General features: G+C 38.0%; 1 protein-coding gene and 1 pseudogene across 2 annotated transcripts in view; one reads left to right on the top strand and one right to left on the bottom strand.

Annotated features, from left to right (window-relative positions):
* The window catches only part of FRS2 (fibroblast growth factor receptor substrate 2), a 186,603-nt gene that overhangs the window by 143,219 nt on the left and 16,130 nt on the right, over positions 1-27,254 (top strand). Inside the window, exon 4 of one of the 2 annotated variants that reach the window (XM_037846260.1) lies at positions 3,018-3,112. The exons of the other annotated variant lie outside the window; for it this stretch is intronic. The gene's annotated coding sequence lies outside the window, so the exon portion shown is untranslated. The remainder of the gene's footprint in view (positions 1-3,017; positions 3,113-27,254) is intronic. 2 annotated transcript variants of the gene reach the window in all.
* On the bottom strand, positions 20,391-21,549 carry LOC119541909 (annotated as a pseudogene).

Here is a 27,254-nt window from a genome sequence, read left to right as displayed (position 1 = left end):
AGCAGAATGTACTGGGAATCTCCCGTTCTTTGCTTTTAAAATTTTAATTCTTCTTCCTCAAAATAATATAAATAATTAAAAATCTTTATCAATGTTAAGAAACAGAAAACTACTAATGTATAGATAAAGTAAGAAAAGGTCTTGTCAATGATTTAAAAATAACCAGCACAACCATTGGCACAAAGAATATGGTTTTTGAATATCGTTGATTGTTTTAATGTAATTAAATATAGCAGTTAGCTGTGCCCAAAATTTAGAGTTATGTTGCTATGCTTCTAACTGTAGATATAGATATTCTGTCCCAGCTGTATTTGAACAGAACAACTATAGTATAAACCAAATTCACCTTCAGTGCTAGTGAACTGAAAGAGTATATATACTTTCCCAAGCACCAAATTTATAATCATACTGGTGAATAGAGTTCAGTGTTCTCTTTGCTTGTCATTCTGCAAGAATCATATGGAATAATTTAGGACAACTTTACCAAATTTATTAATGTAGCACTTGTTATGAGGATGGTGCTTAAGTTCTAGACTTTCTGTGCTTACAGTGCAAAGACTCCTTTGTGATTGATACAGAATGACAAGGTTTTACCTATAGTGGTGATATAATAATGCTTTGTCTTTGTAAACACTATATACTTTACCAGATATCTTTATATCCATAATTTATTTGATTTTCACAGTAACTCCGTGAAGTAAGAGTCCTGATCTTATAAATGAGGATATTTAGGTACAGAAAGGTTGAATGACTGTCAAAGGCATACAGCACTGTAATAAATAATTGTTATTTCAGTAGCTACATTTACTAATATAGTAATGCCGACTATATGCTAGGCGCTATTTTAAGCTTTTTACATGTATAAGAGCTTGGCCTTTGGAGATAGATCTGGATTTAATTCTAGCCCTGCCCCTTATCAGCTGCTGACCTCGGGAAAACTACTAACCTCTTTTAAGTCTGGATTTCCTCATTTGGAACACAGAATTAACAGTAGTATGCATCTCATAAGGTGATTTTTTGGATTAAATGAGAAAATTTCAATGAAATCTATGCCTGGCATACAGTAAGGGCTTTCAGATCAGTTTGCTATGGAAAAAGAGGGTGATAGTAGACAGTATTTGGTGTAGTTTTTACTACTTCATTATAATAATAACCACAATAATAATAAGCTCTTTCTTTCGTCTCACTCACTCCCAATCACCTTTCAGTTCTTATCCTTCTGATTATGGGAAGAAACCGAAGGCGATTAGGAAATTATGGAGAGTTTCTGAGGCATCCATGTTCCAAAATCAAAGGCAGGACACCTGCAATCCACAATAGGTTGTATCATTCCAGAGTGCTTTGATATATGAGTTGTTGGAACTCAGAGTGCTTTGATATATGAGTTGTTGGAACTCAGAATGTGTGTGTGTTTTGTTTGTTTGTTGTTTGTTTGTTTGTTGTAGAAGGTATCCTTTTAAATGAGGCACAAAAAATCTTTTACTCCTTAACATAATTCACGTGCCAGATATTTGCACTGAAAAACAGTAAAAAGCAACCAAAAACTCCACAATACTTTGGCAGTGTGAATAATCCAAGTAATTAAAACAATAAAATTGAATACATACTGATCCTCAAAAGGAGGCTGAAAATGAGAGAGAATAAAAATTTTTTCAGGGATTCTAATATGGGCTTTTTAATATTTTCAAAAACTTTATAGCTTAGTATACTGGTTCTAAAATGTTTAACTTCATTTCAAAATTTATGACTTTTCCTTGGTATACAGTCAAAAATGAATCACTGTCACTTATCTTAATCTTATTTACTGTGATTAAACTCATTTCAGGGTACGGGTTGCTTATTAACTATAATGAAGAAAGAGATGAAGAGAGCCTTCTGTGTTAGTTAAAAACTCTTAGATGAGAAATGTACAGAGAGAATATGTATTCATGTAAGAGAAATGGTTTATGGTAGAACTGGCTCAGCTCTGGACAGTTTTATAAGCCAGAGAAGAGGCATGATGTGTATTTGAACTTTTGGAGAAAAGGGGGTTGCTAAGAAAGAGGCATTTGATTGTTGCCCACCCTAAGTTGGGGAATAGTAGAAACTCATGAAAGGCATAAGCAAAACACCTCAGTGACCAGATTTTATATATAGGCTATTTGAAGTCCAGAGCTGAAACTTTTAATTGTGTGTAGGTACTTGGTTTTAGAAATGTTCAGTTTTTAAATATCAATGATGTTTGTTAATTCTAGTTAATATATAGATTAAAATGAGACTATTTGCAAAACTCCTAACATAATGCCTGATAGAGTATAGGTATTCAGTGAGTTTGTTTTTTTCTGTGCTGTAGAGAGAGTGAATAAATTGGCCAGAAACTTCCCAAGAATATATTGAAATCTCTTGTAACTCCAGGCTGTAATTTTTTGTTATAGATTATTGCTTTCCTGTGACTCTGTGACATGTTTGTTCATAATCATCTTGTTTCTGATTGACTACTCTGAATTTGGTTCTGGGTGGTCTGGTGGAATAGGAAGATACAGAAGGTGGATTCTAAAGGGAGTCAGCTCTTAGGGAGGAGTGATGGTGAGGTTTAAGAAGAATTACTGGGGGTAGGGAATTAGCTTGCCACCAACTAAAATGGGGTTTGAGAGCTGGAAAGGAATCTTGGAGGTGGTTTAATCTAACCCCTTACTTTATAGCTGAGGAGATAAGTATAGCGAAATGAGTTTTCCGGTGTCACAGTTGTGCTTGGGAACCCAGAATCAATGGCTTTTAAAAGTCCTGATATCCAAACGTCAGAGTTTTTTTGACTATTGCATTTTTATTTTTGAAAAGGCCATGTTAATAGTAATATGTATATGTCATTAATTTTAAATGTAGACCTTGTATATTAAATAATTTTTAATCAATTTTTTTGACTTTTGAGTTTGTTTAAATAGATTAGCTGAGCTAACAGTGCTGCCAGAAGTCTCATAAGGAAAACTATTATTTTAAAATAAATGAGAAATTCTGGATTTTTTTCCTACTATTTCTAGGTTAAATCAGCAGACAAAGAAAATATGGTATTTTGAAGTATGATTAAACTCCCGATGCTGCAGCAGAGGATACGAATATTAATGGCCAGATCTAGGTAAGTTTGATGTTTAATCACCATGTCCACAAATTATAATTTTTAAATAGGGAATTTAATAATGTTTTCTAGAGTGCAGCCATTTGCCTACTGATTTGCCACTCCTACTCTGCAAGAATAAGGACAAATGGCTTCAATGAAACTAAGACTGTTTTTAAAGTATTCAGCAAACTTTTCGCAATATTGATCTTCCCAAACAGAAGCTACCTTTTGTCCTTTATGTACTAGGTGCTTTCATATGTATACTTGTGAGGGCACGTAAGACAACTGTTTGTATTTTTGCTGAGTTGTTAACTTGGAGGAGTGTATGTTGATGTGATCACATGGATTTATCATCAAGTATTTACATTACTACATATTATTAAGATGTGGTCTACAAATGTTAATGTGGTGGTTAGAAATGCAAATATTGGGTATCTAGCCTTTCCCTTTGCTTAGGAGTTTGTGGTTCAGGAGGAGGAGACAGAGGTGTGGAAAGAAAACTCTACATTTTAAAAAAGTCTCCCATGAGTTAGAAGATTGACTACAACTGCCATTCGAACCGTTTCAGTCCCTCACTCATAGTAAGCCCCTTCTTTAACTTTGTTGAGTATTCCTGTTCCTTTTTGCCTCTATTTTTCCTATTCTGTCAGCCCTCTTCTCTCTTTACTTATTTCCTGACCAGACCTTATGATCCATCCTTCAAACCTTTGGTTTGCCAACATCCTTTAATTTCCTCACCCTCCTACCCTCTGATCTTGGGGCTGTTCATCTGTTTCCCTTCTGGACTGCTGAGCAAAACCAAAAAAACAGCATAATCTTACTCTGTAGCCTCTGCCAAGCTCTCTGCATTGCCTACTAAACAATCCTGTTACTTTTCTTGGGTACCTCCTCAGTGAATAATCTTATTCTCCTCAAGTCCCTGATTTGCAAACGCTGTCTTCTGTTTTACAAAGGAAGTTTAGGACACAGTTGTTATCTACTTCGGCTTTTCTCTACTATGTTCCATCCATCCTTATTTTCTTTCCTCTCTCTTCAGAGGACAGGGTCCTCCTCTTGGCAAACCTCTCAATCTGGGCCCCAGAGCTCATCTTCTCTAGTCTCCATGTCTATCTCAATCCATCAGTTAATTAGCCCTTCTCTTGACCTATGTTTTTCCATTTTAACCTCTCCTAACCCACTGATTACAAGCCTATTTAAATCTTAAAACAATAATACAGGCAAATTGTTCTCTTTTTTTTTTTTTAATTAAATTCAGTTTTATTGAAATACATTCACACACCGTACAGTCATCCGTGGTATACAATGCACTGTCCACAGTATGATAACATAGTTATGTGTTCATCACCACAGTCTATCTGTGAACATTTTCCTTACATCGGAAAGAACCAGAACAAGAATAAAAAATAAAAGTGAAGAAAGAACACCCAAATCATCCCCCCACCCCACCCCATTTGTCCTTTAGTTTTTATCCCCATTTTTCTACTTATCCATACGCTAGGTAAAGGGAGTGTGATACACAAGGTCATCACAATCACACTGTCACCCCTTGTAATCTACATTATTATATAATTGTCTTCAGGAGTCCAGACTGCTGGGTTGGAGTTTGGTAGTTTCAGGTATTTACTTCTAGCTATTCCAGTACATTAAAACCTAAGAGGTGTTATCTATATAGTGCATAAGAATGTCCACCAGAGTGACCTCTCGACTCCATTTGAAATCTCTCAGCCACTGAAACTATTTCGTCTCATTTTGCATCCCCCTTTTGGTCAAGAAGATACTCTTAGTCCTATGGTGCTGGGTCCACATTCATCCCTGGGAGTCATATTCTGCATTGCCAGGGAGATTTACACCCCTGGGAGTCGGGTCCCACGTAGGGGGGAGGGCAGCGAGTTCACCTGCCAAGGTGGCTCAGTTAGAGAGAGAGAGGGCCACATCTGAGCAACAAAGAGGTACTCAGGGGGAGACTCTTAGGCCCACAGATTGTTCTCTTTTGAACACATAATGGTCCATACCCTAATGTTCTTTTTCCTTTCTCAGCCTGCATCTTGAAAGAGCAGTTTCTTTTCTCTGGGAGCTACTTCTATATCTTCCGATTGCTCACTGCACTTTGACTTCTGTCTCTGTTCTGCTGCTGTAGATGGTACTGTCCCTCTTAATGCTTTTCTTAGTTTGTACTGTCCCCACCTACTTCTAATTCTCATCTTTTGTTTTTATTTCTCCTTTATTGGTTTCTGTCTAGTCCCACACTGAAACATCTTAGTATTCCCTAGAGTTTCAACTGCAGACCACTCTTCGTACTATCTCTGAACAGTGCTTCATTTTTTTTTTTAACTTTTTATTTCGACATACTTTCACAGTTATAAGACAGTTACAGAATAATACAAACCTCATACAGAGAACTCCAACATACCTCTCCCTTCCCCCTCTCCCCCAACCCCAGGTACCTAGATCTACCAATTTTAATATTTTGCCACATTTGCCACAAATATCTGCCTGTCTGCCTGCCTACCTACCAACGCATTTCCTGAACACTTGAGTGTAGGTTGTATAAATTATGCTCCTTGAACACTTAATACTGCTATGAGCATTTCCTAAGAACAAGAATATTTCCTTATGTAATCACCTTAAGTGCAGTTACCAAGTTCAAGTAATTTAACATGGATACAAAGCTTACAGTTCTTTTATATGTCCATATAATATCCCTTTGAGCCTTTTCTCCTCTCTTGCTAGATCCCATCCAAGATCATACATTGCATTTAATTGTCATGTCTCTTTAGTTGGGCTTTCTTCTTTTTTTTTCTTTTTAGTTGTGGGACCATATTACATACAACACAAACTTTCCCATCTCAGCAACTCCCAAGCATTCCATTCAGTGGGATTAATCACATTCACAGTATTGTGGTGTCCTTACCACTGGCCATTACTAAAACTTTTCCGTCATAATGGGAACCCTATACCCATTATGCATTGACTCCCTGTTCCTTCTGCTCCCCACCCCTAGCAACCTGTACAATAATTTCTGTCTCTGTGAGCTTACATATTATTTGGTATTTTCTGTGTAATTACCATAGGGCTTAAACATAACCACCTAAATCTGTAACAGTCTCATTTGCTTCAATACCAACTCAACTTCAATAGTGTACACAAACTATGTTCCTATACCCTTCCACCCTGTGATCTTTATATAGTTCTTATTCACAATTACGTGTTTATATGTTATAAGTGCAAAACCACTGATTTATTATTACATTTAATGCATTTGCCTTTTAGATCTTGAGGAAGTAAAAAGTGGAATTATAAACCAAAAATACAACAGTACTGGTATTTTTATTTACCCATGTTGTTACCCTCACCAGAGATCTTTATTTCCTTCATGTGGCTTTGATCTATTGTCTAGTATCCTTTCATTTCAACCTGCAGAACTCTTCTGCCATCTTTTATAGGGCCAGTCTAGTGGTGACAAAGTCCATCAACTTTTGTTTTTCTGAGAATGTCTTAATGTCTCCTTCATATTTTAAAGATAGTTTTACTGGATATAATTCTTGGTTGGCAAATTTTTGCTTTCAGCATTTTAAATATGTCATCTCCTATTAACTTCTTACCTCAATGGGTTCTGATGAGAAATCAGCCCTTAATTTTATTGAGGTTCCCTTGTACATGCTTCTTCCATGCAACTTTCAGAATTCTCTCTTTATCTCTGGCATTCAGCAGTTTGAATATAATATGCCGTGGCATGAATCTGTTTGGTTTATCCTATTTAGAGTTTGTTGAGGATCTTGGATATGTATATTTATATCTTTCATTAAATTTGGGAAGTTTTCAGCCATTTTTTTCTTTGAATATTCTCCTGCTCCTTTCTTTCTTCTTCTGATGTCCCACATGTTCCTCAGGCTCTGTTCACTTTTCTTCATTCTTTCTTCTTTCTGCCTCTCAGAATTATTCTATTTATCTTCAGGTTCTCTGGTTCTTTCTTCTGCATGCTCCAACCTGCTGTTGAACCCCTCTCATGAATTTTTTTACTTCCATCTCTCTATTGATACTCTCTTTGTGTTCTTCTATCATTTTCCTGATTACCTTTCATTCTTTGTTTCTTCCTTTAACTCTTTGAGCATATTTAGGACCATTTAAAAAATATCTTTGTCTGGAAAGTGCTAGGTCTGGTCCTCCTTGTTAGTGGTTTCTAATGCTTTAGTCTCTTTTTTGCCTTCACCATTACTTCCTGTTTCCTTTTTTATTTTAATGTATTACTACAGGAATTTAGACTCTGAGGCATTTGTTCCCTAAGGTTGTATCCAACTGATATTATGACAGAGTTTTCCTTGATTGCCAAGAGCTAATGAAAAAAATTTAAAAAGAAGAAGGAATAAAAAAGAAAACATCTTTGCCAGTCTTTGAAAATTGACCTGTGAGTGCCCTCCTTCAGAGCTTATCCTTACAGTTTAGAGAATAGCTCCAGGCCAAAGCGTAGTGGCCTCCCTTGTCCTTTTTGCACATGCATCTAGTCTGAGGCATGCATGTGTGGCCCTAGGAATTCCATTCTCCTGTTTACACAGTTCTGAATGTCCCCTCTTTCCTAGGAAATGGTGTCCTCAGTCCTGGGCACTGCATTACACAGTTGTATAGTCAGCAATCCCTTGCCCCAGGGAGCATGATTGACTGCTCTCCCACAGTGTTCCGTAAGAGAGTTCCATGAGTTGCCTTTTACAAGCAGTACACATACTGGATTGGCAAGTCCCTTGGGCTACCACCAGACAGATTGGGCCAGACATACAGGCTCCTAGTATGTGCATGAGGGTTACGCTGCTCCCTCCAGAACCAGGCCAGGGATCCACATGGGGAGCGAGGCTAGCTCCAGGCCCAGCAAGTGAGTTATCAGGGAGGGATTAGCCAAAGCACCAGGAGATCCTATCATTTTTAGGTAGCCTTATTTGGCATTCATTGTATTACTGCAATCCTTTAACTGTTTTCTGGAGGATGAGAAAGATGTTTCTTCCAGATCGTGCTGGTGTTCAGAGCTTCTGTGGAAGAATGGAGCACTGAAGCATCTCTGCCGTCTTGAATGGGGTGGGACCAGCGTCTTCTAATATTTAACTTTAAATAGTGCCTGTGTTGTAAAATTTTACCTTCTCCCTCAAACCCATTCTCATGTACTTAACTCTCTCTACTGCATATCTCCAATCGGTTGTTCTCTGGGATCTAAATTTAACAGCTCAAAACTGAACTAATCACCATCACTTCCACTTGAAGACTACCCAGTTTTCCTATCTCAGGTAATGGAACCAGCATCCTTCATCTGCCAAGCTAGAAAACTGCCTCTTCCTGTGCATCTAGTCGGCCACTCAGTGTCTTTGACTTTTCCTTTAAATATTTCTTAAATTCCTCATTTTTCTTCTTTGTCCCTGCTCTTGCTTGTCTGTTTTTAGGTTTTTATTGCATTTCTTTTTTGTTTGTGTTTTTTTAATTCTTTTTTTGTATCTTTTTTTTTTCGTATTTCATTTTTTAATAGTCCCTAACAGGTTTCCCTTCCTTGGAGCTAAACTCCCATTTTAGTTTATCCTGTAGATTGATGTATTTAAAATGCAGGTCAGACCATGACACTTTCTTGCTTAAAATACTTAAATGGCATCATTTACAGGCAGACTTCGGAGATACTGGGGTTTTGGTTCCAGACCACTGCAATAAAATGAATATTGCAATAAAGCAAGTCGTATCAATTTTTTGTTTCCTGGTGCATATAAAAATTATATTTACACTAAACTGCAGTCTATTAAGTGTGCAAGAGCATTATTCTAAAAAATAGTGTATATACCTTAATTAAAATGTGAACCAGAGACATGAAATAAGCACATGCTGTTGGAAAAAATGGCTCCAATAGACTTGTTTGATGCAGGGTTGCCACAAGTCTTCAATTTGTAAAAAAAAAACAGTGTCTTTGAAGCACAGTAAAATGAAGTATGCCTGTATAGGATAAAATCCATTGTCCTTGGCATGGCTTACAAGGCTTTTGTGTCACATGTTAAGTTTTCATTAGGTATTGTTGAACTGAACTGAAACACTCGGTATGGATTTCAGAGTCTCCAAGTAGGTTGTACCACCACTCATATCCGTTCCAACCCAGGGCCTTCTATTTAACAGCCTGTGAAGGTGGCAAGCGGAGAATGATTTTTCTATTCTTTTTAAGAAACAGTAAGAAAGAACAGGAGGCACCATCTTTTGAGGCAAAAGCCACACTGGGATAATCTTTTAGGTTTTACATTTATGAAGAGGTCGGAGTGAGGATGGATATGCAATTCAAGAAGCCATCCTCGTTTTTTCTTTGTAATGTTTCTGCCAATTATCCTTTTGCTTTTCTTTTTTTTTTTTTTTAATTTTTGATATTTGTTCTTTGCCGCCCTCTCATCCTATAAGTAATTCATTTCTTAAACACTTATGGAGCATATGCTGTGTCAAGCAGTATGCTTAGTATCCTGGAAAAGGAAGAAGACAGAGTCCCTTTCTTCAGGGAGAAAACAATGAATGGCTGATGCAGACAGATAAAGACTATAATACAGTGTGATAAATGCCAGGATAGAGTTATGCCCATTCTACTGGGGGGGGGGGGCATTGGAGGCAGGCAAGCAGCTAGCTTCCTTTAATCTCATGTCCTCCTTCATAAGCATCTCATCATTGCCAAATTTCTTAAACAGTCTGGCTTTTACCCAAACGATCCCACTGATAGAATCACAATCACATCATCTAGTACCTATTTTTTTAAAAAAAAAACTTCAACTATTAGTTTATTAGTATTATCCAGGACTCAGATGTTCAGTATTCCTCTTGAAATCATACATAAACAAATGCAAATGGAAAGAATCCAAAAGTCAAATAATATTACAAAACAGTACACCATCACAAAAGTGTGTAAAATTATAAGAACACTATTTTAACACTGGCACTTTAAGAGAATGGTACTCTCAAAAACACTAAGTAGAATTGGCAGGGGCAAGATGGCGGCATAGAGAGGTGTGGAATTTAGTTACTCCCCCAGAGCAAATAATAAACAACCAGGAACAACTAGTAAACAATCTGAAACAGCTGCTGGGTGACAACTGTGACTGTCTACACATTGTATATCAACCTGGATTGGGTGGGATGGCTGAGATTGCAGCATAAAATCTGTAAGTAAAAACTGCCAAACTGTGCCAGGAGCCCCCTCCACCCAAAGCACACTGAGCTGCAAGACCTCATTGTAGGAGAAAGTAGCAGTCCTGGAGCCAGCGAATATAGCTCAGCCTAGCTCCAGCTTGGGTTTTAATTAACAAATGTGGATTGCTGAATACAAGCTACAAACAAAGACAAACCCCTAACACATAGCAAAGTACCCTGAGGTTGCTTCCAGTAGAGAGGAGGTGGGGCTGACAGACAGAAAATTAATTTAAAAAAGGAAAAAATTATGGAGTCTTTTAGAGACTGACCTTAGAGAGCTGGAGGGCACCTGTGTCCTGGAAAAGGAGCCCAGGAGACCAGTTGTTGTCTCTGGCCAATGGGCGAAGCTGTCTCTGAAAGGGGGCTTTTTCTCCCTTTATCCCTCTCTCAACCTGAATGGCTCAGCATAGAGAACCTCAGCCATTTTCACTTTACAGCACTCTAACCCAGACAGGTGGAGTTGGCAGAGTCAGAGACACAAAGCAGCTATTCAAATGCAGAAGATAACTTCCTAGAGGGTGTGCTTTCCCAAAGAAGAAGGAGGTGGGGCCCAGCTCAAGTGCCTGCCCTCCCTTCAGAACTCAGACCCCAAGGCCTGGGGGAAAACAATCAATCCAGAAACAACTTAACCTGAAAACTAAAGGGGCCACACCTCTTTACACCAGTGGGAAGTGACAGACCGACAGGCACCGCTTGCTGGGCAGGTTAGGAAAAGCACTGCTAGAGGCCTCACGGGAAAGTCTGTCAATCTTCTTAGACACACTCTTAGGGAAACCTGATACTGAATATTGCCCCCTTCTGAGACCTGAGCCCGTTCTGGTCTGGGAAAATCTGATTGGGATAATCAAGGAAACCAGATGCCTAGACAACAGAAAACCACAATTCACACTAGGAAAAACAAAGATATGGCCCAGTCAAAGGAAAAAACTTACACCTCAATTAAGATACAGTTGAGACATTGTTTCACTTTAATGAAACAATCAGTTAAGGATTTTCAAAGAAATATGCTAAATCAAATCAAAAACCAAATCAATGAGTTCAGAGAAGATGAGGCAAAAAAGATAAAGGATGTAAAGGAAACACTGGGCGAACATAAGGTAGAAATCAAACGTTTGAGAAAACAACTGGCAGAATCTATGGAAATGAAAGGCACAACACAAGAGATGAAAAACACAATGGAGACATACAACAGCAGATCTCAAGAGGCAGAAGAAAACATTCAGGAATTGGAGAACAAGGCACCTAAAATCCTACACACAAAAAACAGATAGAGAAAAGAATGGAAAAATATGAGCAATGTCTCAGGGAATTGAATGACAACATAAAGTGCATGAATGTACATGTCATAGGTGTCCCAGAAGGAGAAGAGAAGGGAAAAGGGGCAGAAGCATTATAGAGAAAATAATCAATGAAAATTTCCCATCTCTTATGAAAGACATAAAATTACAGATCCAACATAAAATTACAGATCCAAGAAGCACAGCATACCCCAAACAGAATAGATCTGAGTAGACTTACACCAAGACACTTAATAATCAGATTATCAAACGTTAAAAGACAAAGAGAATCCTGAAAAAGCAAGAGAGAAATGATCCATCACATACAGAGGAAGCTTGATAAGACCATGTGTGGATTTCTCGGTAGAAACCGTGGAGGCAAGGAAGTGGTGTGATACATTTAAGATACTGAAAGAGAAGAACCACCAACCAAGAATCCTATATCCGGCAGAACTGTCCTTCAAATATTAGGGAGAGCTTAAAATATTCTCTGACAAACAGAAAATGAGAGAGTTTGTGAACAAGACACCTGCTCTACAGGAAGTATTAAAGGGAGCACTACAGACAGGAAAAGACAGGAGTGAGACATTTGGAACCCAATTGTGGGTGATGGTAGCACAACAGTGTTAGTACACTGAACAAAGATGACTGTGAATATGGTTGAAAGAGGAAGGTTAAGGGCATGTGGGACCCCAGAAGGAAAGAAGGAAAATAAAGACTGGAGTGTATAACTTAGTGAAACCTAGAGTGCTCAACAAATGTGATAAAGTACACAAATATTTTTTTTGTATGAGGGAGAACAAATGAATGTCAACCTTGCAAGGTGTTAAAAATGGGGTGGTATTGGGGGAAAATACAATCAGTGCAAACTAAAGACTATAGTTAACAGAAACATTGTTTTATACCCCCTTTAACGTAACAAAGGCAATATACCAAAGCTAAATGCCTATAAGAAGGGGATATAAGGGAGGGGTATGGAACTCTTCACATTGGTGATGTTGTCTGACTTTTATTGTACTTTCAATATACAATGAAATATTATATATTCAATTCTATCTTTATTTTTGTTGCTTTTTAGCTGTCATTTTTCTTCTTTCTTTTTCTTTTGTCTCTCTACCTTCTTTGACTCTTCCTCCTTCCTTGTGGAAGAAATGAAGATGTCCTTATATAGATAGTGGTGATGGTGGCGAATGCATAAATACGTGATTATATAGGAAACCACCGATTGTTGACTTAGGACAGAATGTATGGTGTGTGAACAAAATCATCTTAAAAAAAAAAACAGGCTGATGAAGAAACCTTGAGGGCACTATATTGAGTAAAATAAATCAGACACAAAAGGACAAATATTGTATGGTCTCACTGATACGAAATAATTATAATATGTAAACTCATAGAGATGAATATAGGTTACCAGGATATAGAATGAGGCTAAAGAAAGGGGAGCGGTTATTTATTAAGAGCAGAATGCCTAACTAGGTTGAACTTAAGTGTTTGGAAATGGACAGAGGTGAAGGTAGCATGTTATTGTGAGAATAACTAACAGTGCTGAATGATGTGTGAATGTGGTAGAAAGGTGAAGCTTTGAGTCATGTATGTCACCAGAAGGAAAGTTGGAGGTTAAAAGATGGGAATGTGTAAAACAGTGAATCTTGTGGTGGACAATATCTGTGATTAACTGTACAAATACTAGAAATCTCTTTCATGAACTAGAACAAATGTAGGACACTATAACTAGAAGTTAATAATAGAGGGATATATAGGGAAAAATATACCTATTACAAACTGTGTACTACAGTTAAAATAGTATTTTAACATTCTTTCATCAACAGTAACAAATATACTATACCAATACTATGAGTCAATAATGGAGGGGGGTGGTTAGGGGTATGGGAGGATTTGAGTTTCCTTTTTTGTTTTTATTTCTTTTCTGGAGTAATGAAAATGTTCTAAAAATTTGAAAAAAAATTTAATTGTGGTGATGGATGCACAGCTGTGTGATGTTACTGTGGGCAATTGTGCACTTTCGATGATTGTATGGTATATGAACAATCTCAATAAAATTGAATTAAAAAACAAAAAACAAAAAAAACCCCACAAAGTCACCAAATTGTTCCCTATGCTGCTAAGCAGGTAAAAATGACCCTAGTGACGGAGTTTGGGTTTTATAAAGAAAAGAAAATTGAAATTAATAGGGTAACTGGTACTGAGATGTAAAGTTCTAATGTCTTCTTTCCTTGTGTGTGTTTCATTCATTAAATGGCAAACCACAATATATGAAAACATACCCTACTTTAAATGTGGCACCATCATTTCAAAAGCTGGCCCAATTAATTCAAAATATTTAATTATAATGGAGACTCTCAAGTTACATTTACAGCCGGCACTTTGATAGAGCTCTCGGGTGGGACTAACATCAACAAAGTTTAACGTGGCAGTCTTGTATTTTAAGCTCATTCTTGGGGATACATTCTCAGGTCTTCTTTAATGTGGAAACTGCAGATATAACTGCCATTACATGGTAATGGGAGTTAAAGACTTATAAAGTCCTCATGTATTGATTAGAGTATACTATACTTTCTGTTAGTCCTTCAAGGACAGACTTACAGAACATTTGACAAATAATCCCATCCTGCAAATAGACTGGTTAGTCTTCACTTTGTAAATGTGGTAACTGGGCTATGCAAAGTTTGATTTCAACTGATCTAGATTTCTGAGTTTCAGCTATGGATGAAAACTGCTGCAACCGAATTTTTTTTTTTTTTTTTTTTTTTTTTTTTTTTTGCTTTTATAAAGGGAGTTTATTTGGCTAAACAGTTACAGTCTTAAGGCCATAAAGTGTCCAAGGTAAGGCATCAACAATCAGGTACCTTCACTGGAGGATGGCCAATGGCATCCAAAAATCTCTCTGCTGGGAAGGCACGTGGCTGGCGTCTGCTTGCTCCCAGGTTGCGTTTCAAATGGTATTCCCAAAAATGTCAGTGTCAGCTTCCAATGGCTGTCTTCAAAGTGTGTCTCTCAGCTGCAGCTCTTAGCTCCTTCTGTTTGTCAGCTGTTTTATATGGCTCCAGTGATTTAATTAAGACACACCCTGAATGGGTGGGATAACACCTCCATGGAAATTATCCAATCAAAGGTCTTGCCCACAGTTGATTGAGTCACATCTACATGGAAACACTCAATCAATAGGTTCCAGCCTAATCAACACTAATGTCTGCCCTCACAAGATTGCATCAAAGAACATGGATTTTTCTGAGGGACCTAATATATACAAACTGGCACACCCTCCTATTTTATATAGGGTGTGTTGGTGGTGGTGAGTTTATTTAGTCCACATGCTGTAAGTTATCAAGATGAGATTGGTATCAAGAGGAAAGCACATACCTAGAGATGGATGCAGTGATCAAGATTTTGGGTCTTCTCTTTGAGGAGATGGTAAGGATGTTTTCATTTGTACAAAGTATAGTCATATTTTATATACATATATATTTATGCAATTTTATTGCGATATAATCACATAACATACAATCATTCAAAGTGTACAACCAGTTGTTCACAGTATCGTCATATAATTGTGCTTTCATCACCACAATCAAACTTTGAAGATTTTCATTACTCCAAAGAATCAAAGAAAAATTAAAATAAAAAGAACATCCAAAACATCCCATTCCCCTCTTCTCCCCATTGTTCATTTACTTTTTTTAGATAAGATTTGTTCACACACCATACAGTCATCCAAAATATACCATCATGTAGTTATTCATTGATCACCCTGATCTATTTTTTTAACATTTCCCTTGTACCAGAAAAAGTGATAGTAAGAATAAAAAAAAATAGTGAAAAAGGAACACCCAAATTGACCCCCCCACAATTTTTCCTTTAGTTTTTAAATTTTTTTTATAATTCATATTTATTGAGATATATTCACATGCCATGCAGTCATACAAAACAAAGCATACATTCAGTTGTTTACAGTACCATTATATAGTTGTGCATTCATCACCAAAATTAATTTTTGACATTTTCATTACCCCACACACAAAAATAATAAGAATAAAAATTAAAGTGAAAAAGAACACAGGGTGCCGTTTTTTTTCTCTTCCCCCATTTTTCTACTCATCCATCCATAAACAAGACAAAGGGGAGTGTGGTCCATATGGCTTTCCCAATCACATTGTCACCCCTCATAAGCTACATTTTTACACAATCGTCTTCAAGATTCATGGGTTCTGGGTTGTAGTTGGATAGTTTTGGGTATCTACTGCCAGCTACCTCAATTCATTAGAACCTAAAAAGGGTTGTCTATATTGTGTGTAAGAGTGCCCACCAGAGTGACCTATCAGCTCCTTTTGGAATCTCTCTGCCACTGAAGCTTATTTAATTTCCTTTCACAACCCCCTTTTGGTCAAGAAGATGTTCTCCATCCCACGATGTCAGATCCAGATTCCTCCTTGGGAGTCATACTCCACGTTGCCAGGGGAATTCACTCCCCTGTGTTTCAGATCCCAGGTAGGGGGGAGGGCAGTGATTTCACCTGCCAAGTTGGCTTAGCTAGAGGGAGAGGGCCACATCTGAGCAACAAAGAGGCATTCGGGAGGATGCTCTTAGGCACAATTATAGGGAGGCCTAGCCTCTCCTTTGCAGCAACAGTCTTCCCAAGGGCAAGTCCTGTGGTAGAGGGCTCAGCCCATCAAACCACCAGTCCCCTATGTCTGTGAGCACATCAGCAACCATCGAGGTGTGGGATCCCAACACCCCTGCATTCTCCACCAGCTCCTCAAGGGGGCTCTGCATATTTTTTTCATTTTTTTTCTTTTAATTAACTTTTTTTTAAATCTACTATATCAAAAAAAAATTTTTTTTTAAACACAATTAAAAAAACATTTCAAACAAACCCTAACAAGGGAGTCCAACGTACTCCTACTGTACCCTAAGAAAATAACCTAATATAGCAACATTTCTGTGAACTTGTTTCTACCATACCCATCAGAAATTAACAAACCATAGTCATTCCTGGGCATTCCCAGAACATTAAATTTACCTATGATAACTTATCTGTTCTTACTGGGTTATCATTTCCCCTTCATTAATTGCTCTCTATCACTAGTTCCCCTACATTCTACATTATAAACCATTTATTTTAGGAGTGTGTTGTTTAATCTCCAGGTGTTTGTGAATTTTCCGAGTCTCTGACGGTTATTGACTTCTAATTGTATTCCACTGTGGTCAGAGAATGTACTTTGAATAATTTCAATATTTTTTAATTTATTGAGGCTTGTTTTATGGCCCAGCATATGGTCTATTCTGGAGAAAGTTCTGTGAGAACTAGAAAAGAATGTGTATCCTGGTGATTTGGGATGTAATATTCTATATATGTCTGTTAAATCAAATTCATTTATCAGATTGTTTAGGTTTTCAGTTTCCTTATTGGTCTTCTGCCTGGTTGATCTATCTGTAGGAGAGAGTGATGTGTTGAAGTCTCCCACAATCATTGTGGAAACATCAGTTGCTTCCTTTAGTTTTGCCAGTGTTGGTCTCATGTATTTTGTGGCACCATGATTGTTATTTCTTCTTGTTGAATTGCCCTTTTATTATTATGTAGTGGCCTTCTTTGTTTGTCATGACATCCTTGCATTTATAGTCTATTTTATCTGAGATTAATATTGCTACTCCTGCTTTCTTTTGGCTGTAGCTTGCATGAAATATTTTTTCCATCCTTTACTTTCAATTTCTTTGTGTCCCTATGTCTAAGATGAGTCTCTTGTATGCAACATATTGATGGTTCATATTTTTTGATCCATTCTGCCAATCTATATCTTTTAATTGGGGAATTTAATCCATTTACATTCAACGTTATTACTGTGAAGGCATTTCTTGAATCAGCCATCCTATCCTTTTGTTTATGTTTGTCAGATATATTTTTTCCCTGTCTCTTATTGTCCTTTAATGAACCATTATTGAATCTCTTTAGTACTGAAACTTTCTCCATCTCTCTCTCTCCTTTCTTTGTTTCTCTGTCAGTAGGGCTCCCTTTAGTATCTGAAGTAGGTTAGGTCTTTTATTAGCAAAATCTCTCAGCATTTGTTTCTCTGTGAAAATTTTAAGCTCTCCCTCAAATTTGAAGGAGAGCTTTGCAGGATAAGGAATTCTTGGTTGGAAATTTTTCTCTCTCAGAATTTTAAATATGTCATGCCACTGTCTTCTTCTGGAATAGTCCCTACTTAGTCTTATGTTCTTTCCGTTGTATTTGGTGAATTGCTGTTCTCTTGCTGCTTTCAGAACTTGCTCCTTCCCTTCAGTATTTAACAGTCTGATAAGAATATGTCTTGGAGTGGGTTTATTTGGATTTATTCTGTTTGGAGTTCGCTGGGCATTTATGCTTTGTGTATTTATATTGTGTAGAAGGTTTGGGAAGTTTTCCCCAACAATTTCTTTGAATACTCTTTCTAGACCTTTACCCTTCTCTTCCCCTTCTGGGACACCAATGAGTCTTAAATTTGGGCGTTTTATTTTATCTATCATATCCCTGAGGTCCATTTCAATTTTTTTGATTTTTTTCCCCATTCTTTCTTTTGTTCTTTCATTTTCCATTCTGTGGCCCTTGAGGTCACTGATTCGTTGTTCAGCTTCTCTAGTCTTGTACTATGAGTATCCAGAATCTTTTAAATTTGGTAAACAGTTTCTTTTATTTCCATAAGATCTTCTATTTTTTTATATACTCTTGCAATTTCTTCTTTATGCTCTTCTAGGGTCTTCTTCATGTCCTTTATATTCTGTGCCATGCTCTCATTGTTTGTCTTTAGTTCTTTGATTAATTGCTCCAAGTACTGTGTCTCCTCTGATTTTTTGATTTGGGTATTTGGGTTTGGGTTATACATATCATCTGGTTTTTTCATATGCTTTAAGATTTTCTGTTGTTTTTGGCCTCTTGGCATTTACTTTACTTGATAGGGTTCTTTTAGTATATGTAGGATTATTCAAAGATGAAGCTCTAATTTTTCAAATCTACAGCTTGGTGGCATACACTTTATCTAATTAACCAGTAGATGGCATCCACGAGTCACTTACTCCCCTCAAGTCAGTTCTCCCCAACTTTGTCTTTGTGGTGGTGGGGGTCTGATTCTTGTGGGGTCCAGTTGGTGCACCAAGTTTGGGTGTGTTGTTGGTGCTGTTCTCCCTGATTGCGGGGCGTGTGTCTGAGCAGTTAGGGAGGGTAGGCAGCTTTAATAGTCAAACGTCCCAGGTGTTCCTGGAGATTTAAGGCTGTTGCAAGAGTCTAAACCTTCATTTCAGTCTTGCCACAGATTGTCTCTGCCGCTGACCCACAAGTCCTTGGTATTGGCTTATGGTCCCTGGGATTTCTGAGTGGGTCCCTCTTCCAAGCTGTGCCCTTCTAGGGCCTCTGCTGAGGGAAGGTTGTGCTACATCACAATGTGCACCGTCCCTCAAGGGAAGTTCTGGGCCGCCAGGCCGTGTAGGTGCGTTCCCAGCCTACTGTAAGGATAGGTGTATGGGGTGTGTTAATTTCCCCCTTTTTGCACAGCTCCGCCTTCCCAGGTCTGGGACACTTATCTGTGGATGCGCGAAAGGCTATTGTCCACGCCCGATATTGTGGCGTGTGTGTGTGTTGCTGGAAACACTTTCTGTCACACTGGGTTTTTTGGCGTGGCTCTGGGCTGTGGCTCCAGCACCAGGCAAGAGTGTTCCCAGCCCGCCGGGAAGATGGCTACAAGGGGCATGGTTATTTTCCCCTTTCGGCTCACCTCTGCCTGCCTCACTTCAAGACAATTAGCAGCGGGTGCGTGAAAGGCTATCTTCCATGCCAGATATTGAGGCCTTTTGCACAGCCCATTCCTGCCACGCTTCCCTGTGCGGTTCTCGCTGCTGTGTCTGCAGCTGCTTTTGTTTTTTTTTTTAAAAAAAGAACTAGTCCTCCTCCAGACACCAACCCACAGTTTCCCCACACCACAGCATGGCTGCTGGATATTCAGCAGGCTTACTCACTCATTTCAGAACGCAGGCTTCCGGTTTCACCAAGTGCACGGTCCCGGTGGATTTAGCAGACCTTGTCTAGCTGGTGCATTGCTGCAACTGGTGTTCTAGGTCACTTTCTGGCTTTTATCTAGTATTTTTCATGGAGGTGTTTTTTTCCCCTGTCTCTCCTAGCCGCCATCTTAGGTTCTTCCTCACAACTGAATTTTATTACCCCCATCATGAATATGCAGATTAAAGCTTATCAGCAAAGCATATAAAAAGATGAACAGTCATCATATCATGTGATTCAGAATGTGCAAAAGCAAAAGAGTAGCTTCCCCTCAAGAAGAATATTTTCAGAGCTATGAAAAGGACGACAATACCAATTTTTTAAAAAAAAATTGTGTTTACTTAGAAGCATTTAGAATGTCAACAAAACAGCTGCAGCTTTTTTTTTTTCTTTTCTTTTTTCTTTTTTTTACAATTACAGAGTGGTAATTCAGTTAACAGAATGACCATTATTTCAGATAAGCTGCATCAGAGACCACTGAAGATGAAAACACTACCATCTCCACATATAACTAATTTGTGCTGTGCACCAGAAAGAACATGCTTTAAATTTCTATGCCAATTTACAACCCCCATACTATAATAGGCGAGGTTATTGGCCATTGAAAAGACCACAGGACAGGGCTATCTAAAGACACAGTTGGTAGTGTAACTATACAAAAAAAAGACACTGTGCAGTTTAAAAACAAATCTTACATAACCTTACATTTCAATTTTTTTCTTTAGGATTAAGTTGTGTACAGGGTGGTTAAGTGCTTTATAGACAAGAAAAAAACTGCACTACCACCAAGTTACTCATCATCATCATCTTTATCTTTGTCTTCTTCATTTTCCTCTTTGTTCTAGTTTGCTAATGCTGCAGATGCAAAACACCAGAGATGGACTGGCTTTTATAAAAAGGGGGTTTATTTGGCTACACAGTTACAGTCTTAGGGCCATAAAGTGTCCAAGGTAACACATCAGTAATCGGGTACCTTCACTGGAGGATGGCCAATGGCGTCTGGAAAACCTCTGTTAGCTGGGAAGGCATGTGGCTGGCGTCTGCTCCAAAGTTCTGGTTTCAAAATGGCTTTCTCCCAGGATGTTCCTCTCTAGCAAGCTTGCTCCTCTTCAAAGCATCACTCACAGCTGCACTGAGTTCCTTCTCTTTGAGTCAGCTCATTTATATGGCTCCACTGATCAAGTCCCACCCTGAATGGGTGGGGCCATGCCTCCATGGGAATATCTCATCAGAGTCATCACCTACAGCTGGGTAGGGCACATTCCAAGCAAATCTAATCAGCACCAAAACATCTGCCCCACAAGACTACATCAAAGATAATGGCGTTTGGTGGATACAATACATTCAAACTGGCACACTCTTCCTCATCTTCCTCATCTTCTCCATCTTCCTCCACCTGCTTATTTTTCTTGCTTTTCTTAGCCTTGATGACTCCCTTTTTTGCCATATCAGGCTTTCCTTTAGCCCAGTATGCAGCAGTAGCCTTTTCATATTTCCCCTTCAGCTTAGCAGCCTTCTTTTTTTACAGCTGCTTGTCATCTGCAGCAGTATTATTCCACGTCTCTCCCAGTTTCTTTACAACGTTGCCAATGGATAGACCAGAATGTTTACCTTTGCTTTTTGGTCGATACTCAGAACAAAACAAGAAAAAGGCAAAAGGAGTCCCCCTGGGTGCATTGGGATTCTTGAACTTCTTTTTTGTTTCCCCTTTAGAAGGGATATAGGTTTTCATTTCTTTTTCATAACATGCCTTATCCGCCTTCGCCATGTCTTCAAATTTTTCTTTCTGTTTAGCAGACATGGACTTCCACCTCTCTGAACACTTCTTAGAAAACTGAAAAGTTGACTGAAGCATCTGGGTGCTTCTTGTGCTTCTTCTGGCAAGTTTACACGAAGAATGCATAAGATGACATTTTGCCTCCTGACTTTTTAGGGTCTCCATTCCCCATGTCTAGTTATTCTTCATCTGCGAGGCATAGAGTCACCCACTGCCTGCCTGGCTCACACTTGCCCCAGCATTGTCTCTGTGGAGCTCAAGTACTGCAATGGCTGTCCCAGTACCTATTAATTGCCAAATTTGGGGCTTGTTTTCAGTGTTCTGAAACTTACGGCACTCCTCCAGAAACACTCTTCTCCCTTGACTTTCTTTTTTTTTTTTTTTTTTTAATTCAGTTTTATTGAAATATATTCACAAACCATACAGTCATCCATGGTATACAATCAACTGTTCACAGTATGATCATATAGTTATGCGTTCATCACCACAATCTATTTCTGAACATTTTCCTTACATCAGAAAGAATCAGAATAAGAATAAAAAATAAAAGTGAAAAGAGAATACCCAAACCATCCCCCCATCCCACCCTATTTGTCATTTAGTTTTTACTCCCATTTTTCTACTGATTTTTTTTCAATCTTTTAACTTTGTTTATCAAAAAATTAAAAACAAACAGGCAAACAACAACCAAAAAAACCCCACAACATTTCAAACAAAGCAATGGATTAAGGAAAACAAATAACCTAAAATAATTACTTTGCTTCCAATATGTTCCTACCATACCCCAAGAAAATTAATAAACCATGTCCAAACAGAGGAGTAAGAAAAACAAATAATCTAAAATAACTACATTGCTTCCAACATGTTCCTACCATACCCCAAGAAAATTAACAACCCCTAAGAAAACAAAGGAATAAGAGAAAAAAAAACCTAAAATAACTCTATTGCTTCCAACATGATCTTACTATATCCAAGAAAGTTTACAAACCATAATCATTCCTGAGCATTCCCATAACATTGAGATTACCCTCCATAGTTTATCTGTTCTTATTAGATTATCATTCCCCCTCCACTAATTGGTATGTCTAGGTCCCCTACATTCTACAGTATAAAACATTGTACATTTTTCACAGAATTCACATTAGTGGTAACATACAATATGTCTCTTTTTGTGCCTGGCTTATTTTGCTCAGCATTATGTCTTTTTTTTTTTTTTTTTTTTTTTTTTAATCTTCATTTTACTGAGATATATTCATATACCACGCAGTCATACAAAACAAATCGTACTTTCAATTGTTCACAGTACCATTACATAGTTGTACATTCATCACCCAAATCAATCCCTGACACCTTCATTAGCACACACACAAGAATAACAAGAATAATAATTAGAGTGAAAAAGAGCAATTGATGTAAAAAAGAACACTGGGTACCTTTGTCTGTTTGTTTCCTTCCCCTATTTTTCTACTCATCCATCCATAAACTAGACGAAGTGGAGTGTGGTCCTTATGGCTTTCCCAATCCCCTTGTCACCCCTCATAAGCTACATTTTTATACAACTGTCTTCGAGATTCATGGGTTCTGGGTTGTAGTTTGATAGTTTCAGGTATCCACCACCAGCTACCCCAATTCTTCAGAACCTAAAAAGGGTTGTCTAAAGTGTGCGTAAGAGTGCCCACCAGAGTGACCTCTCGGCTTCTTTTGGATTCTCTCTGCCACTGAAGCTTATTTCATTTCCTTTCACATCCCCCTTTTGGTCAAGAAGATGTTCTCCGTCCCACGATGCCAGGTCTACATTCCTCCCCGGGAGTCATATTCCACGTTGCCAGGGAGATTCACTCCCCTGGGTGTCTGATCCCATGTAGGGGAGAGGGCAGTGATTTCACCTTTCATGTTGGCTTAGCTAGAGAGACAGGGCCACATCTGAGCAACAAAGAGGCATTCGGGAGGAGGCTCTTAGGCACAACCATAGGGAGGCCTAGCCTCTCCTTTGCAGCAACCGTCTTCCCAAGGGTAAAACCTGTGGTAGAGGGCTCAACCCATCAAACCACCAGTCCCCTATGTCTGTGGTCATGTTAGCAACCATGGAGGTGGGGTAGGCCAATACCCCTGCATTCTCCACAGGCTCTTCAAGGGGGCACTGCATCTTTTTTTTTTTTCCTTGTTTTGTTTTTTTTTTTTTAACTTTCCCTTCTTTTTTAAATCAACTGTATGAAAAAAAAGTTAAAAAGAAAACAAACATACAATAAAAGAACATTTTAAAGAGACCATAACAAGGGAGTAAGAAAAAGACAACTAACCTAAGATAACTGCTTAACTTCCAACATGTTCCTACTTTACCCCAAGAAAGTTACCTAATATAGCAACATTTCTGTGAACTTGTTCCTACTATATCCATCAGAAATTAACAGACCATAGTCATTCCTGGGCATCCCCAGAACGTTAAATAGCTTATCTGTTCTTCTTGGATTATTGTTCCCCCTTCCTTAATTGCTCTCTATTGCTAGTTCCCCTACATTCTACATTATAAGCCATTTGTTTTATATTTTTCAAAGTTCACATTAGTGGTAGCATATAATATTTCTCTTTTTGTGCCTGGCTTATTTCGCTTAGCATTATGTCTTCAAGGTTCATCCATGTTGTCATATGTTTGACAAGATCGTTCCTTCTTACTGCCATGTAGTATTCCATCGTGTGTATATGCCACATTTTATTTATCCACTCATCTGTTGAAGGACATTTGGGTTGTTTCCATCTTTTGGCAATTGTGAATAATGCTGCTGTGAACATTGGCGTGCAGATATCTGTTCGTGTCACTGCTTTCCGATCTTCCGGGTATATACCGAGAAGTGCAATCGCTGGGTCGAATGGTAACTCTATATCTAGTTTTCTAAGAAACTGCCAGACTGACTTCCAGAGTGGCTGAACCATTATACAGTCCCACCAACAGTGAATAAGAGTTCCAATTTCTCCACATCCCCTCCAGCATTTTAGTTTCCTGTTTGTTTAATGGCAGCCATTCTAACCGGTGTTAGATGGTATCTCATTGTGGTCTTAATTTGCATCTCTCTAATAGCTAGTGAAGCTGAACATTTTTTCATGTGTTTCTTGGCCATTTGTATTTCCTCTTCAGAGAACTGTCTTTTCATATCTTTTGCCCATTTTACAATTGGGCCGACTGTACTATTGTCGTTGAGTTGTAGGATTTCTTTATATATGCAAGATATCAGTCTTTTGTCAGATACATGGTTTCCAAAAATTTTTTCCCATTGAGTTGGCTGCCTCTTTACCTTTTTGAGAAATTCCTTTGAGGTGCAGAAACTTCTAAGCTTGAAGAATTCCCATTTATCTATTTTTTCTTTTGTTGCTTGTGCTTTGGGTGTAAAGTCTAGGAAGTGTCCGCCTAATACAAGGTCTTGAAGATGTTTTCCTACATTATCTTCTAGGAGTTTTATGGTACTTTCTTTTATATTGAGATCTTTGGTCCATTTTGAGTTAATTTTTGTGTAGGGGGTGAGGTAGGGGTCCTCTTTCATTCTTTTGGATATGGATATCCAACTCTCCCAGCCACATTTGTTGAAAAGACCATTATGACTCAGTTCAGTGACTTTGGGGGCCTTATCAAAGATCAGTCGGCCATAGATCTGAGGGTCTATCTCCGAATTCTCAGTTCGATTCCATTGATCTATATGTCTATCTTTGTGCCAGTACCATGCTGTTTTGGCAACTGTGGCTTTATAATAAGCTTCAAAGTCAGGGAGTGTAAGTCCTCCCACTTCGTTTTTCTTTTTTAGAGTGTCTTTAGCAATTCGAGGCATCTTCCCTTTCCAAATAAATTTGATAACTAGCTTTTCCAAGTCTGCAAAGTAGGTTGTTGGAATTTTGATTGGGATTGCATTGAATCTGTAGATGAGTTTGGGTAGAATTGACATCTTAATGACATTTAGTCTTCCTAACCATGAACATGGAATATTTTTCCATCTTTTAAGGTCCCCTTGTATTTCTTTTAGTAGAGTTATGTAGTTTTCTTTGTACAGGTCTTTTACATCTTTGGTTAAGTTTATTCCTAGGTACTTGATTTTTTTAGTTGCTATTGAAAATGGTATCTTTTTCTTGAGTGTCTCTTCAGTTTGTTCATTTCTAGCATATAGAAACATTACTGACTTATGGGCATTAACCTTGTATCCCGCTACTTTGCTAAATTTGTTTATTAGCTCTAGTAGCTGTATCGTCGATTTCTCAGGGTTTTCTAGGTATAAGATCATATCATCTGCAAACAATGACAGTTTTACTTCTTCTTTTCCAATTTGGATGCCTTTTATTTCTTTGTCTTGCCGGATTGCCCTGGCTAGCACTTCCAGCACAATGTTGAATAACAGTGGTGACAGCGGGCATCCTTGTCTTGTTCCTGATCTTAGAGGGAAGGCTTTCAGTCTCTCTCCATTGAGTACTATGCTGGCTGTGGGTTTTTCATATATGCTCTTTATCATGTTGAGGAAGTTTCCTTCAATTCCTACCTTTTGAAGTGTTTTTATCAAAAACGGATGTTGGATTTTGTCAAATGCTTTTTCAGCATCTATTGAGATGATCAATTGATTTTTCCCTTTTGACTTGTTAATGTGTTGTAATACATTGATTGATTTTCTTATGTTGAACCATCCTTGCATGCCTGGAATAAACCCCACTTGGTCATGGTGTATGATTTTTTTAATGTGTCTTTGGATTCGATTTGCAAGTATTTTGTTGAGGATTTTTGCATCTATATTCATTAGGGAGATTGGCCGGTAGTTTTCCTTTTTTGTAGCATCTTTGCCTGGTTTTGGTATTAGATTGATGTTAGCTTCATAAAATGAGTTAGGTAGTGTTCCATTTTCTTCAATGTTTTGAAAGAGTTTGAGTAAGATTGGTGTCAGTTCTTTCTGGAAAGTTTGGTAGAATTCCCCTGTGAAGCCATCTGGCCCTGGGCATTTATTTGTGGGAAGATTTTTGATGACTGATTGGATCTCTTTGCTTGTGATGGGTTGGTTGAGGTCTTCTATTTCTTCTCTGGTCAGTCTAGGTTGTTCATATGTTTCCAGGAAATTGTCCATTTCCTCTACATTATCCAGTTTGTTGCCATACAGTTGTTCATAGTATCCTCTTATAATTTTTTTAATTTCTTCAGGATCTGCAGTTCTGTCACCTTTTTCATTCATTATTTTGTTTATATGTGTCTTCTCTCTTTTTGATTTTGTCAGTCTAGCTAGGGGCTTGTCAATCTTGTTGATCTTCTCAAAGAACCAACTTTTGGTGATATTTATCCTCTCTATTGTTTTTTTGTTCTCTATGTCATTTATTTCTGCTTTAATCCTTGTTATTTCTTTTCTTGTACTTGGTTTAGGATTGGTTTGCTGTTCATTTTCTAGCTTCTTCAGTTGATCCATTAGTTCTTTGATTTTGGCTCTTTCTTCCTTTTTAATATATGCGTTTAGTGCTATAAATTTCCCCCTTAGCACTGCTTTTGCTGCATCCCATAGGTTTTGGTATGTTGTGTTCTCATTTTCATTCGTCTCTATATATTTAGCAATTTCTCTTGCTATTTCTTCTTTAACCCACTGATTGTTTAGGAGTGTGTTGTTTAACCTCCAGGTATTTGTGAATTTTCTAAGTCTCTGATGGTTATTGACTTCTAATTGCATTCCATTGTGGTCAGAGAATGTGCTTTGAATAATTTCAATCTTTTTAAATTTATTGAGGCTTGTTTTATGTCCCAGCATATGATCTATTCTGGAGAAAGTTCCATGAGCACTAGAAAAGTATGTGTATCCTGGTGATTTGGGATGTAATGTCCTGTATATGTCTGTTAAATCTAATTCATTTATCAGATTGTTTAGGTTT

Source organism: Choloepus didactylus, chromosome 8, assembly GCF_015220235.1.
Source record: "Choloepus didactylus isolate mChoDid1 chromosome 8, mChoDid1.pri, whole genome shotgun sequence".
Classification (NCBI taxonomy): Eukaryota; Metazoa; Chordata; class Mammalia; order Pilosa; family Megalonychidae; genus Choloepus; species Choloepus didactylus.
This window is presented reverse-complemented; position numbering and strand designations above follow the sequence as displayed.